Genomic DNA, 12,852 nt, shown 5'->3' with positions numbered 1-12,852 from the left:
GGAGAAATTTATTGGTAATATTTTGTTTCTGAGAGAATCCATCTCTGTAGTTTTACTGGCCTTGGTAGGAAAGAAAGTAATTTAGGAGAGAGGGCTTTATTTTTCTTGATTTATAGCTCCATTTTCTCTGCTCCTTTACCCAAGTATGCAAATCTGGTTGTAAAAGTGATGATGCTGGGTCTCAGGAAACCTGTAACTTCTTCACACTCATACTGTTGATTCTTAATGTATCCTCTGACAGGTCATTTCAACTGGTTTTAATGTAGTTTCTGGATTTACAGAATTGGCATAATGCTTTGAAAGTTTGAAATCTGTTATGATCAGGAAACAATTAATTTTATTATGAAAGTGTAGGAAGCTTTTCAAAATGGAATAGTCTTTGTTTTAAACTTTAGATTTAATCTAGTAAATCCCAGCTAAATGCAATTCTGTTTAACGAACAAGACTGGAATTCATCACCTAGTTAACAGCACTTCACTTTACGCATCAAAATGCCTGATTTTAAAATTGTTATTTAGGTTTAAAAAAGAAGTATTTTGGGGCATAAAGTTTTTTTTAAAATGCCATATGGATTTCTCCATATAACTGCTGCTTACCTGCTATGAAACAAATATGTAGACCATGTGATTGTGGATCTTTTCTTTGAGCGCTGCTGCTTCTTAGGTAATCCAATAATGCATAACTTCTAAATTTGAACAGATTTTTTTACAGCTTCAAATGCAGTAARTTTTTAACATCTAAGTTAATACATTCAGAGATGTATTTTTTTAGAAATAAGATAYTCAATGAGCCTTTCAGTACTTCCTCCTCATTTCCCCTACTTTCTCWTTGCTTGATTTTGGTTGAAGGCCAGCAATTTATTTGTAGCTCACTAAATAAAGTTTCTCTAGGTTTTTTTCTTTACCTTTTTGAGCAGGCAATGAGAAAACTTCTAAGATTGTTCTGAAGGTCTACTAGTGCTGATGGTAAAAATCTGTTTCTTCACTCATGTCTAATTTCCATAAGGACCCTGTGGCCTGTAAGTGCAATATAATATAAATAATACAACATGCCAACCAGAAAAAAGTGTTTGATTTAATTAATGTTCCTCCAACACATTAGTCCTTCATTACATATAATTACTTGGGGACTCACAGTAGGCACAGCTGTAATATGGCTGGTGTTAAAGTTGAGATTTCTCAATAATGTGTTTCATASGTTAGCTTTTCATGTTTCCTTCAAGTTCCCTTTGTGTTGTGCAGAAAATGACTTCAGTCAGAAGTGGATTGACCAGGGGATGTTTAGTCTTGCTGCCACTCAGGTGTCTGGGAGAGCAGACCGAATTGTTCAGTTACAGGGATGATAAATTTATAGCAGGTAAAAGCTTTCTGTGTTTGTCAGACAATTCCTTGAACACAAAGTGATTGCACCCTGGAGGCAAAAAAACCTCGATGAGAAGTGGCTGTACATAAATACAAACTAAATTCCTAGTCAAACAATTCTTAAATTTCAAGAATGTGTTGCAAAGGAAAACAGAGTGCCAGCCAAAGGCATATGTCAAGATTTGTCTAATTGTATTTGTACTGTACTAAACAGAATAAAAGTTATTTATTTCACCACAGTATTTAGCTTTGTAGTATTGGCAGTCTTGGTCATATACTGCGTTGTTGAAAGCATAAATTTGTGTCAYTTTTGGTACGTCTGGATACTTTGACAAAAATTATTTCAGTTGCACTTGCAAAATTGCATCCTGTTAATGCTCTTCCCTATTAAAGAAACAGTGTCCAGTCAGGTAGAAAATTGTTCTGGGTATTTCTTTAACTCATGGCTGTGCTGAGAGCAGACCTATCTGAGAGCAGCACCCAGCTTTGCTGTGAATGGAAGTTCAGTCTCTTCTGCTGATTTATTTCGCAACAGAAAAAAATTTTATATGGGATTCTCAAAAAAAATAGGTGCAACTGTCCAGGGAATAGATACTGAGTTATTGTGCTGCTGTGGGTAGGACTATATTTATTGGTGGTGTATTGCCTAATAACAGGGTCAGGCTTATGCTAGTCAATATTTTCCATTAATATTGTCTTCAAATATTTTGAACATTGATTTGGTGTTGTCTATGCCCCAAAAATATGACATGGTATCCCAGGTCAATTAGGTGCTGTTGAGAGTTTACTTTGGGATTGTACAGATGTGTTTGAATGTCTCTTCAAGGTTGGAATTGAAAGGGATTTTTATTATTATTATCTTTTCTTTTGGTAGATCGTGGTAACTTATTTTATGCTTCCTGGTATGTACTGATTAAATACCTTCAGTCACAGTTTGCTGGGATTTATGGGCTGACAGTTCTGGGCAGGGGTGTGGGAGTTTCCTTTTGCCCCATGTGTGCTACAGCCCTCAGGGYTGTTACAGGTATTTGAGCCTTCCCRTATTTTCCCTCATGTTAAGGCCTTTTGGTCGGTGAATAAGACTTGGTAAAAGTAGTAATGTAGTCCCTTTGAGTACTTGGGCTTGGGACAGCTAATCCCTGCTGCCAAGGGAGTGAGCATMAAAAGAGACCCTGGATTAATGCTGACGCTGAAAGTTTTCATCTTTTCTCCAGGTAACCTTATTTCTAACACATGCCTGTGGCATGTCAAGAACATAAGAATTCTTCCCTTCAAAACTCTCATACGTACTAAGTGGATTTGTTATATTAATGCTCGTATTTTTTGTAGTTCTGTCTAGTGACTCAGAAATTATTTTGTGAGGGACTTTTTAGGAGTTATTTTATGCTTTATAAGARGCCTTAACAATTGGAAATTCAGGAGAAAAACTGATTTCCTTTTGTCTTTGTAAGAATAACAAGGAAAATAGCCTAGTACATACAGTAACTTAAGGGCAGAACACAATGCTGAAGGTGTGACTGCTCGAATGGCTGTTGACAATAGTAATTTGTGAACAGCAAAAATGTTTAGAAGGTTTTTTCACTGACTTGCTTTGAGCATAATGTTGTACAGAAATCTATAATATAGGAGGCTGAGCATATTGTTAGCTGACTCCAGAAAAAAATGTAGCAAAATGTTGGTTTCTCTTTTTGTCTGTTTTCAGACTTTTTTCACCTTAGCCCTGCTTTCCACTTTGCTATTGCACAGTTCCATCAAGTACTTCAGTGAGGTGCTCTGAGAGCTGAGAACAAAAAAAGTGTGAATTTAGAATGAARTAATGAAAATTGTGGATGAGAAACATCTGACTCCTATTTATGTTTATACTTGAAKTGTAAGAATTGTGTATCAACAATAGAAACTTAAAAGTAAAAATGAACGAAAAAGGTGTTTTCCTGTGCTTTGGCAGCACAYGTAGCTTAACGTGGGAGTTGCTTTGTGCTAATAAGATTATGTTTCRTGCCCAAAAGTGATGTTAAACACAAATAAAAACCTTTTCTAACTATTRTAACAACTATGTGCTTCAAATTAATGTTGGTTTATACCAGCTGTTACTGCCTCAACATAACAGCCCTCACAGTCGAATGCCTCACCTGGATCCAGCTGAATATATACATAAATCTTTGCAAGACTGGAGCTGGAACATTTCATTACATGCAAAATGGTAAACTTTTTATGGTTCTACACTTAATGTTTTTGTAAACCAATCTATAATTTCATTATGGCAGGGGAAATTGTATGAGTTTTATGATAAGCTGTCTAAACAATGACATTTTCTAAGTATTTTTGAAGGAAGGAGATACAATAAATTTAACTTTTGCTACTGCTGAAGTAAATTTGTTTTGCTGTGGTTCTTTTTCTAACAGAGCCGGGTTATACATCCTATAATTTGAGAAGGTTTGTTTCATAAGGATCTTGCATTTCTTGCTTCTTTTCCCTCTCTTTACCCCTGTCTCAAAAGAGAAAGGAAAAAAAAGCATGTGTGCTTATAGAGTCTTRGTAAAAGACAGTAAAAGACATTTATCCTACCATTGTTCTTTGCTCCATGGCTGTTTTGGTAATCTCATCTATCACGTCATGTCTTTTGATCAAGACTCTTAACATTTCTGCCTCTTTTTAGGCACAATACTTAGCCGGGGAGAGTTTACTGATTGGCCTTGGCTCCCTTCATATTCAGGAGGGGGAAAAGCTGATGCTGAGTGTGACTTTGAGCACCTCCAGCATCGCTTGCCAGGCTCTGCTGCCCCCAGGACTATAAAGGGAGCTGTGCACGACTAAAAACACACAATTTACTGTCATACTTTAATGTCCCAGACTTGATTTTTGTTGTAAAGCAAGGAAAATGAGATTTTTAAGACCAAGCACATATGAGGATATTATAATGATTTGACACTTGTTTTGTAAAATGTTTTTGTTCTAGTTAGAGGAACTGCTTATAAACTGTGGTGCTTGATATCTCYTTTGCCTAGATTTGCAGCATGTCTCAGCTTAATGTATTCACATAATAAGAATGATAGAAAATTTTGCATACCTGAGAAGGTCAAAACTTGTGACTTGAACTTGCATTCTAGTGGTTGAAAAGATTTGATGCTCTGGCTTGTTCTGAATGTGGTGGGTTGTGGGTGTTTTTTTTAGTTTGGTTTTTCTCTTTCTTCTGAAGAGCAGCAGTGAATAGCAAATCATGACTTTTCAGTGATTGCTGAAGTTGTTGAAGTGAAGATGAAACTTCTCCAAACTTTGAATCAAGTAACTGATGTTAATAGCCTGTCTTTTGATTGGCAGGAAATACTTTGATCTGTCATAACTTGATTGAAAAATGTACAACTCAAAATATGATTCTAAATTTTACAGCTTCTTTGTGCAAGGAATCAATTACTGGTGATAGAATATACTAATTATTTATTTTGAGAAAAAAAAGTAATTGTTTTTGTTAAATTCTGTTGGGACTGAATTTTACTTGAAGTTGTGATACATGCAATTTTCTAAGACRTATGTAAATGAACTCATTAGTGCACAGTCATATTGAAATCTATTTTGGCCCTGGGATAATTTGGCTGTTCAAAGCACAACATACCATTACTGATTTTTATTTTTTTTTCTATTTCTTTAAGTGTGATATTATATCTATTTCTTCATTCCATCTCACATATATAGMACCCAACATAAGGGAGTTGTTTTCTTTCGCCTCCTTTATGTTTTCAAATAGATGTTGAAACAGACTTCAAAGTTAATCTTGCAGTTAGGCCTGTGGAGAGAGCAGAGTAATCTGTGGTGACAGGCAAAGGGATAAGGGTGGAGAGGRTCCTCCTCAGAGGCTGGTAGGATAGAATTTATGGACTTTTCCCAAGGGAACTGCTGTTATCCAAAGCAAGTATGAAAGTATTCACAGAATTGGCAGCTAAGTGCAAATAGAATATTTTATGTGGTGCTTCAAATATTGTGATAAATTTGCTTAAAATAAACCTAAGCTTCCTACATTCATTTTAGATTTTGCTGTTGCTGAAATAAAATCTCAATGTACTAGGAAATTGGTACTTAGCATGCTTTTAATATTACTCTGCTATAGTAATTGGTTGGGGTTTTTGTTCTGTGGTTTTTGTTTGTTTTATTTTTGGTTTTGTTTTTTGTTTTAAGGTAAGTGAATTGTTTCCCTGCAACTTTTGGTTCCTGCTACTACCCTGCAGGGCATTGRTTTTGGAGTTGCCTTGTGAAAAATAACTCCAAACCTCTCCCATCCACCCGCTTCTCACCCCAAAACCAAAGCAAAGYCAATTCAACCCAAACCAATTATTAACTACTTATTTGTTCGGAAATAAAAAAAGGATTTGTAGTATATACTGCAGTGTGTTTCATTTTGCCAGAGTTCTTGACCTCTCTGCTATACCCATGATGCCAGATGCAAGATTCTTAATGAGCAGAAGAAAGCAAAAATCAAATGCATTATATAGCTTGTGGTTTAAGAAATCATACTGGCAGATGTTAAAAATGTTCCTTGGAGTGTACAACTTRGTTAATATAAATTATTTTCATGTGTTTAATGATCCATGGATAGTAAKTGTATCTCATTTGTTACAAATATCCTGTGTCAAATCAAGAATAAGCTGCTGTTTTGTTTTAATTCATATTTACGCAATCAATTTAGCTCCTTTTAACCCTGCTTAAAGAAATTATGAAGAACAAGGTGCCAATGAYGTTCATAAATTGTGGGAATTTCTATCTTGTGCTCTTGAACCTTCTRCTTAGGTGTCCTTGTTTAAACTCCTTATTAAATTTACACAAGAAGAACAGCAAGTATGACACAAAGAAACAGAGTCTATCTGGACCCTTGGTTTTTTTTCTGAGGTATATAGGGTCAGATTTATAAGGAAAAAGGAAGAAACCTTTGTGCCAAATATAATTTTGGGAAGGAATACAATCTGAAATGGCTTGAAATGCTCCTCTTTTTTTGGAGAAAAAAAAAATTAGGCTTGCTTGAGAATACACAGTGTTTTGATTATTGCAAATGAGATGTGATCTCATGTTCACAATCTCCTAAGAACAGGATGAGTAGACAAAGCTGGTTCCTGGAAGTAGTTCTGTCATCCTGACCTTGCCATTACTTTTGCTTAATTCTGTGAAATACAATTGACTGCTTAAAGGCAACTTGATTAAAAAAGCATTGGAATCAAAACTGGGCTGTTGAAAATGGAATTCAGTTCCTGGTTGTGGTTCATGTTCCATGCAACCTTGATGTGGAGGCCAAATTCAATTGTTTCAGTGTCTTTTAATATGTGGTAATAGGTATTTTAGAATAGTAATTTACAGAGGTATGAATTAAATGAAAAGTACAGGGGTTTTTCTTTATTTTTATTTAGCTGTACTTTTATTAAGTACAGCTAAAGTGCAGTGCTGGGAATGAAAGTGCTTTACAAGATGAAATATTCACATAAATGTTTGAATATTTCCCTTTGGCTTAAACCTTTTTATTTCCTTATTTGCAATAGAAATGTGCTGCTGCTGACAGTGATGGCTCTGACCCATCCTTATCTGCCCTGTTTGGCAGCTTCACAGTGGAARGTCTTGCAGCCCTTCCTATTTGGGCAGGGTGACCAGTTTGAGGGAACAAGCTTTTTAGCTCCATTTTGTACTTATCACTCTAGGTCTTGATTGCTTCTGGTTGTTTGATTGCTTCCAGTTCTCTTTGAGGGGACTTTGCCTGTAATCACACAAAATTGGGCAAAAAGAGTTGCATGTGAATATATTGAGGTGGCATATTGATAAATCAGTGCTGCCTTAGCAACCATTGGGGCTCAAGTGGTTTACATTAAAAAAAATAGTCATTAAGCCTCCAAGTAGCCCTTGGACAACTTAAAAGCACTGGTGGAGGAAAAATAAGTTGAACAAATTAATGACATATTTGGTGTTACTTGAAAACTCTTAGAAATCTCACCCAGAGTGACAACACACTGGAGGACTTTGCTCAGCTTGGAACAAGGTGACACATGGCTTCCTCCTTTGTGGCCATGCTCACTGCCTGAAGAGTGTCTTTTTATGTGATGAGGTATAGAAAATACAATCCAGAACGGTTTGGGTTGGAAGGGACCACAAAAGTCATCTCATTCCACCCCCTCTGCCATGGGCAGGGTCGCCTTCCACTAGACCTGGTTGTTCAGTGTCCCATCCAACCTTCCAGGGGTTCACAACTTCTCTAAACAGCCAGTTCCAGCATCTCACCACCCTCACAGTGAGGCTGCCTAGGGAAGGAGCCTTTGACAGAGTTGGATAATCTCCTGGGGCTTAAAAAATACATTTATTAGCAGATTGGGAGAGGAGAAAACACAAAATAAAGAAAAAGACTTCACAATATTTTTTGTTCTACAATTTTTCTGTAGATTTTTAAATGTTTTCCTGATTTACAGACATTTTCCTTATCATTAAAAAGGCAACAGATGATGTACTTTGCATCAAGGAACAGTATACTTCTAATGTAATGGGAATCGGTTTAAAATAAAGCTTTTTTTCCCCCCCACAGGAGACTTCCTAGCCTTCAACAAACTTGTACTTAAATGCTGACTTTTTGATAGTACAATTTAGTTTAAGCTGTTTGAAATGAGGGTTGAAAATAATATTTTTGTTTCTYAATACCTGTCATGGATTAACCCCAGCTGGTGACTCCATACCACACAGCCCATTGCTCACTCTCCCCTTCCTTCGTCACAGTGGGAAGGAGAATCAATTGGAGAGAAAACATAAAACCCCTGCATTAAGAGTTGTTTAATAATTGAAACAAAAAGAAATAGTAATGATGATAATAATAACAGCAACAATAATAATAATAATAATAATAGTAATAGTTGTGATGAGAAGGCGAGAGAATGAGTACTAAAACTGAAGAGAAACAAGTGGTGCTCAATASAATGTCTGACCATCACTGGTGCTCAGCCCATCCCCCAGCAGCTATCCGCAGCTTGGTCTATACCAAGATGAAGCAATTTGGGTTTTTTACGCAGAGGTAGAAGAGCATCTTTACCTGTGAAGTTTATTGACAAAGTGCTAATATGTTAAAATGTGTGCTAGAGCATTTAATGTGTAGAATTTCTAAAGCTSTATCACATCTAAGCCAGCTATGTTCAGTGCTCAATTATTTGCATTTTAGATTCTCTTATGTGACTCTGTTTTAGAGTTACCTACTTTTATTGAGTTGGGACATATGCCAGTCACTAATTGTTTCTTTGAAGYAGCATCTTTTGAGAGTTCTGACTCCATTATAGAAATTCAGACTGTACAGTCCTTTGCCATATTGTGCCAATCTCCCTGAGCAATTTGAGGGACTGTGTACTTGATCAATCCTAGTCTTTGTCTTGCCAAATTCTGTCTTTCATACTTTAAGCGTTTTGAAATGACTTTTCTGTTGCTAGTTGGTGTGTTTTTTTCCCCTATATCTTGATCGGTGTAGTTATAGTGTGGGTATCAGTCAATATCTCTGCCAGATGGAAGCATTCTGTGTGTCACTTTACCTCTGAATCCTCTTGYGCATTGTTTTCTTTCTGCAGTCAAGCAACCCCTCACTCTTTTGGACAGATTTATGCAGCTCTTTTTCCTGGGGGAACTTTCATTTATATTTTATGTTGGTTGCTTATTTCACGTCACTGTTCCCCCAGCCCACAAAACTAAACAAACRCTTTATCCCCCAGTCCCTGTTTGCTTTCATTACAGCTGAGACTTTTCTGTTTTGATTCTTCCTTTTTTTCCATTATTTGCAAATAGTTATTTTGCAAATAGGGAGGAGAAAGTTTTATTTCATACATATATGTATGTACACATTGTATATGGCTCATTAGAAGAAATAAAGGATGTCTTGCCTATTAGCATTACTAAGGGAAGGTTTTTGGGGTGGTGGTTCCTTCTTCTGCCTCCAGTTATCATTCAAAATAAAATTTTCCCTAAAAGGTTTTAAATTGAATGCTGAGAAATTTCTTTGGTTAAGTCTAACCTGGATTCTGGAATACATTTCTCTAATTGAATGTGACAGACACTTATTTGAAAATGAAGATTATTTCCAGTCTTTAAATTAGTCCTGGAGCTGCAAATATYACAGTAGTGCTAAAGAATAAAGGAAAGGTTGGGGTGAAAGCAGTTGATTTAAGTTCAGCCAATATGAGTTCAGTTCCTGACTCTTGCTCTTCCCTGACTTCCTTCCTGACACTGATAAAATSGTTTTGCTTTTGACCAGTATTTTAAGGATTTTATTTCATTATTTCTACTGACTTAGAATGTAAAAAGGAATGTAGATGTGGAAGTATATTATTTAGAAAAAAATTACTGTTCATTCTTTGCTCTTATCTGAGGGACAGATGATGATAACTCTGTTCCTTTATCTCCTTATCTTACATTATCTTCAACAAACAGGGGAACTGGTCTCGTGCACGTGATCAGGCACCATCSCAGTAGGACTGGGACATTCTGAGAGTTCCAGAACTCAGAGAAGGTTATAGGAAATTCATTCATGGACGTACACTATGCTGTGTTGAAGAGTCTTCAAGGTCTTACAAACTGCAAATGGAAGGCATTTTTCTCAGTGCACTTTTTCAGAAGTATAGTCAAAGTCATTATTGTCTCAGTGAATTTCTTAACTAGGCTGATGTTCAGCATACCTCTAGAAAAACCAATGTAATACAGTTTTGGCGGATATGGATATTTTATGCAAAATGTCCATGGCACTGTAGTCTGCATGAGAATTCTAAGGAGGAATATTTTGGTTTAGGTCTCCAGTTGAAAAAAAACAAACAAAAAATACCACGCATCAACAAGAATTCAACTTGCCCTGATACAAAATGTATAAGAAGAGTTTGCAAGTATTTGGTTGTCTTAAATGTCTTGTCAAGGAGCTGGCCAGAATTGGATTTCAGTCCAAGTTAATGGCAGAACTGATAATAAGAGCTGTCAGCACGGAGCAATAGGAGTAACTCTGATTTCTTGGCWTGTCAAGAATTCCAGGAAGTACTGTGTTTCCCTGAGACAGAGTGACTCCTACAGTTGTGTGGGAATGTATTCAGTGTCTTCAGAAGACAAATAGGTTCCAATCAAAATGATCCTGGATGATGCATAAAACACTGGGGACTGAAATAGTTATTTGCTCTGACTGGAAGGGTACAGTTTCAGCCATGTCCCTGCCCATCAGCCTGTGCTGCTCTGTTTCAAAAGGCACTTTCCCAGCTGCTTGCTTTTTAAGGCAAAATAGAGATGTGCTTTGCTTGTTGACACCTATGGAATTGCTTTTATTTATTTTTCACTGTAAAAGTTATTAAAGTTAGAGAAGAGATATAAAGTTTTTAGTAATAGGCAAAGAGATTTAAAATATTGAGGTTTTTAGCAACGGAGTATTGTATTTATGGTGATGCAGAAGAGCTTTGTATTTGTCTTGGCTGTTTTTTTAGGAAAGCTGTACTTTAGGATGTAGCTGCTGTCTAGATCATGTTTGTGTGAAAATTAGGAATGCTGCTGGATAATGCTAAAGCCTTTTGGTGAAAGGCTTTTAGAGGATTTCAACATGGGAACCTGTCTAATGGTGTCAGGTGATAGAATTATTGTACTACTTCCAGGAATTGTGTGTTGCTAGAATTATTAGAAAACATGCATTCAGTTAATCTAGTTTGAAAGTCTAAAATACCATAAATGTCACAAAACCCTGAAGGTTACAAAGGTTTTCATTTGAGGGTGAATAGAACAAGATTGTGCTGAACTACTGTGTAGATTCCCTCCCCCCTTAACTGTTATATACAATGGACAGTTAAACAAGTTGTAGTGGCTGTGCAGCTTTGCTGCCTGATTCATTGTGCATTTAATTTAATTCACTAARGGTGACCTTTTTGTATTTCAGTACAGGGACACAAACTTTGCTGGCTCTGATTATCCAGGCTTACGTTGGAACTTCCTGTGGCAAAAAGGACATGATAATTGTACCCACATGCCATTATGTGACCTGGCTTTTGAGTGTTTATTTAGTAGACTTGACACAATTTAAATTTCCTCATCAGAGTTCCTCATTTTTCGGGGGTGGCCAAAAATGTATCTCAGCCATGTCCTTACCCACTATGTGCAAGCTATCTTAAGTAGCAGCTGCTTCAGCACAGTTCAAAAACATTTTGGGCTGTTAATTGGTGAGAGTTGGGCTACTGGTGTTTGTTTGGGCCTCTGATCTAGAGAGGAATTACTTTGTTTTATATATATRAACACACAAACACACACACTCACTCGTGCCTTTGAAGATACTGTGTTGCCSATCTTTCATAGTAAAGGCTGTAAGAAAATAAATGAATGCCGKATAAGCCTTTCACTGGGCCAGATCATCCCCTGTTAGCTCCAGGTTTTCTTTGTCCTTCCTGGAAGTCACAGGTCTTAAGTCAGTTTTATGGGAAGGTCTTAATCAGTAAAACTCTGAGATACTTTTCCTCAGTATTCAATTCCAAGAGTAAATCTAGGCATTTACTATGAAACACAGATTTTTTTACTCTGCCTCTTTTTTTTGTTTCTAAATAAAATGTCTTGGAGTAGCAGTATTTTTTTTCTGTGATTAGCTCCAATTTAATGCTAGAAKTCAATCTAATTGATGTATTTCAATTTTCCAAAAGAAGTTTGACTCTAATTTGATGTTTAGAYACAGGTTGAATCTTGTGTCTTTGCATATTAATAAGTATTCGAGAAAGGTATCTGATTTTCATGGCAATAAATTTTAACAACTTCTGTTTGTATAGCATTAGAAAACATCTGGTGTTATCAAAACTCAGACAAAATGAACTTGCTGTAGAGAAGACTGTGCTTTTCTGCTCATAATGGCCTCAGCTGTTTATTTTGCTCCTAAATAAAACCAAATTTGTGTGTATGGAATAATATTAAGACCCCTGCATTAATAGATTTTGATATTATATAAAGCTGAGGGAGCTGTTTTTGCTTGCATAATGATTTATAATGTAGCTTTTTTTCCTTTGTGAAAAAGTGCAGTGTAAAAGCTGCTTTCTTTGAACTTGTAGAGAATTTTGTGTGTTTTTGTAGCTCTGATACTTCAGTGTGCCTTGTAAAACATACCCAAGGAGCAGAGTAGTTCACTGCATAAAGATTTTTGAAAATGCCATGGATTTGGGAGAGCTGTGCATGTTTGTACCYGTGCAATCCACCTGTAGGAAGAAGAACAGTTATTCTCTTGAGTTTGACATTTTGTTCACCCTTCCATGTGCACCAGATTTATGGTATTAGGTYCCTTCCAACTAAAACTCTGTTTCTATGAATTTCAAATGGAAACCTTTTAAGATGTGGCACTGAAACTAGACATTTATTTAAATGAAAGAAGAAATCACACAGTTTGTAATCATTCATATGAATGATGTATTGTGACAATGGGGGAAACAGAGGACACAAACTTCTAGTTGGTTCAAAGAAATCCTTCATTCTCACAAAGCTGTGCCTTTATATACTTTCA

The 12,852-nt window shown here is 36.3% G+C and overlaps 1 protein-coding gene across 2 annotated transcripts in view; it reads left to right on the top strand.

The window, feature by feature from the left end:
* Positions 1-12,852, top strand: part of FHIT (fragile histidine triad diadenosine triphosphatase) — a 504,007-nt gene that overhangs the window by 25,963 nt on the left and 465,192 nt on the right. The gene's annotated exons all lie outside the window — the stretch shown is intronic.

Source organism: Malurus melanocephalus, unplaced genomic scaffold, assembly GCF_030028575.1.
Source record: "Malurus melanocephalus ecotype Western Australia unplaced genomic scaffold, MMel_1.1 scaffold_24, whole genome shotgun sequence".
In the NCBI taxonomy this organism is placed as follows: Eukaryota; Metazoa; Chordata; class Aves; order Passeriformes; family Maluridae; genus Malurus; species Malurus melanocephalus.
The sequence above is the reverse complement of the archived record's forward strand: the minus strand, read 5'-3'. Positions and strand labels throughout refer to the sequence as shown.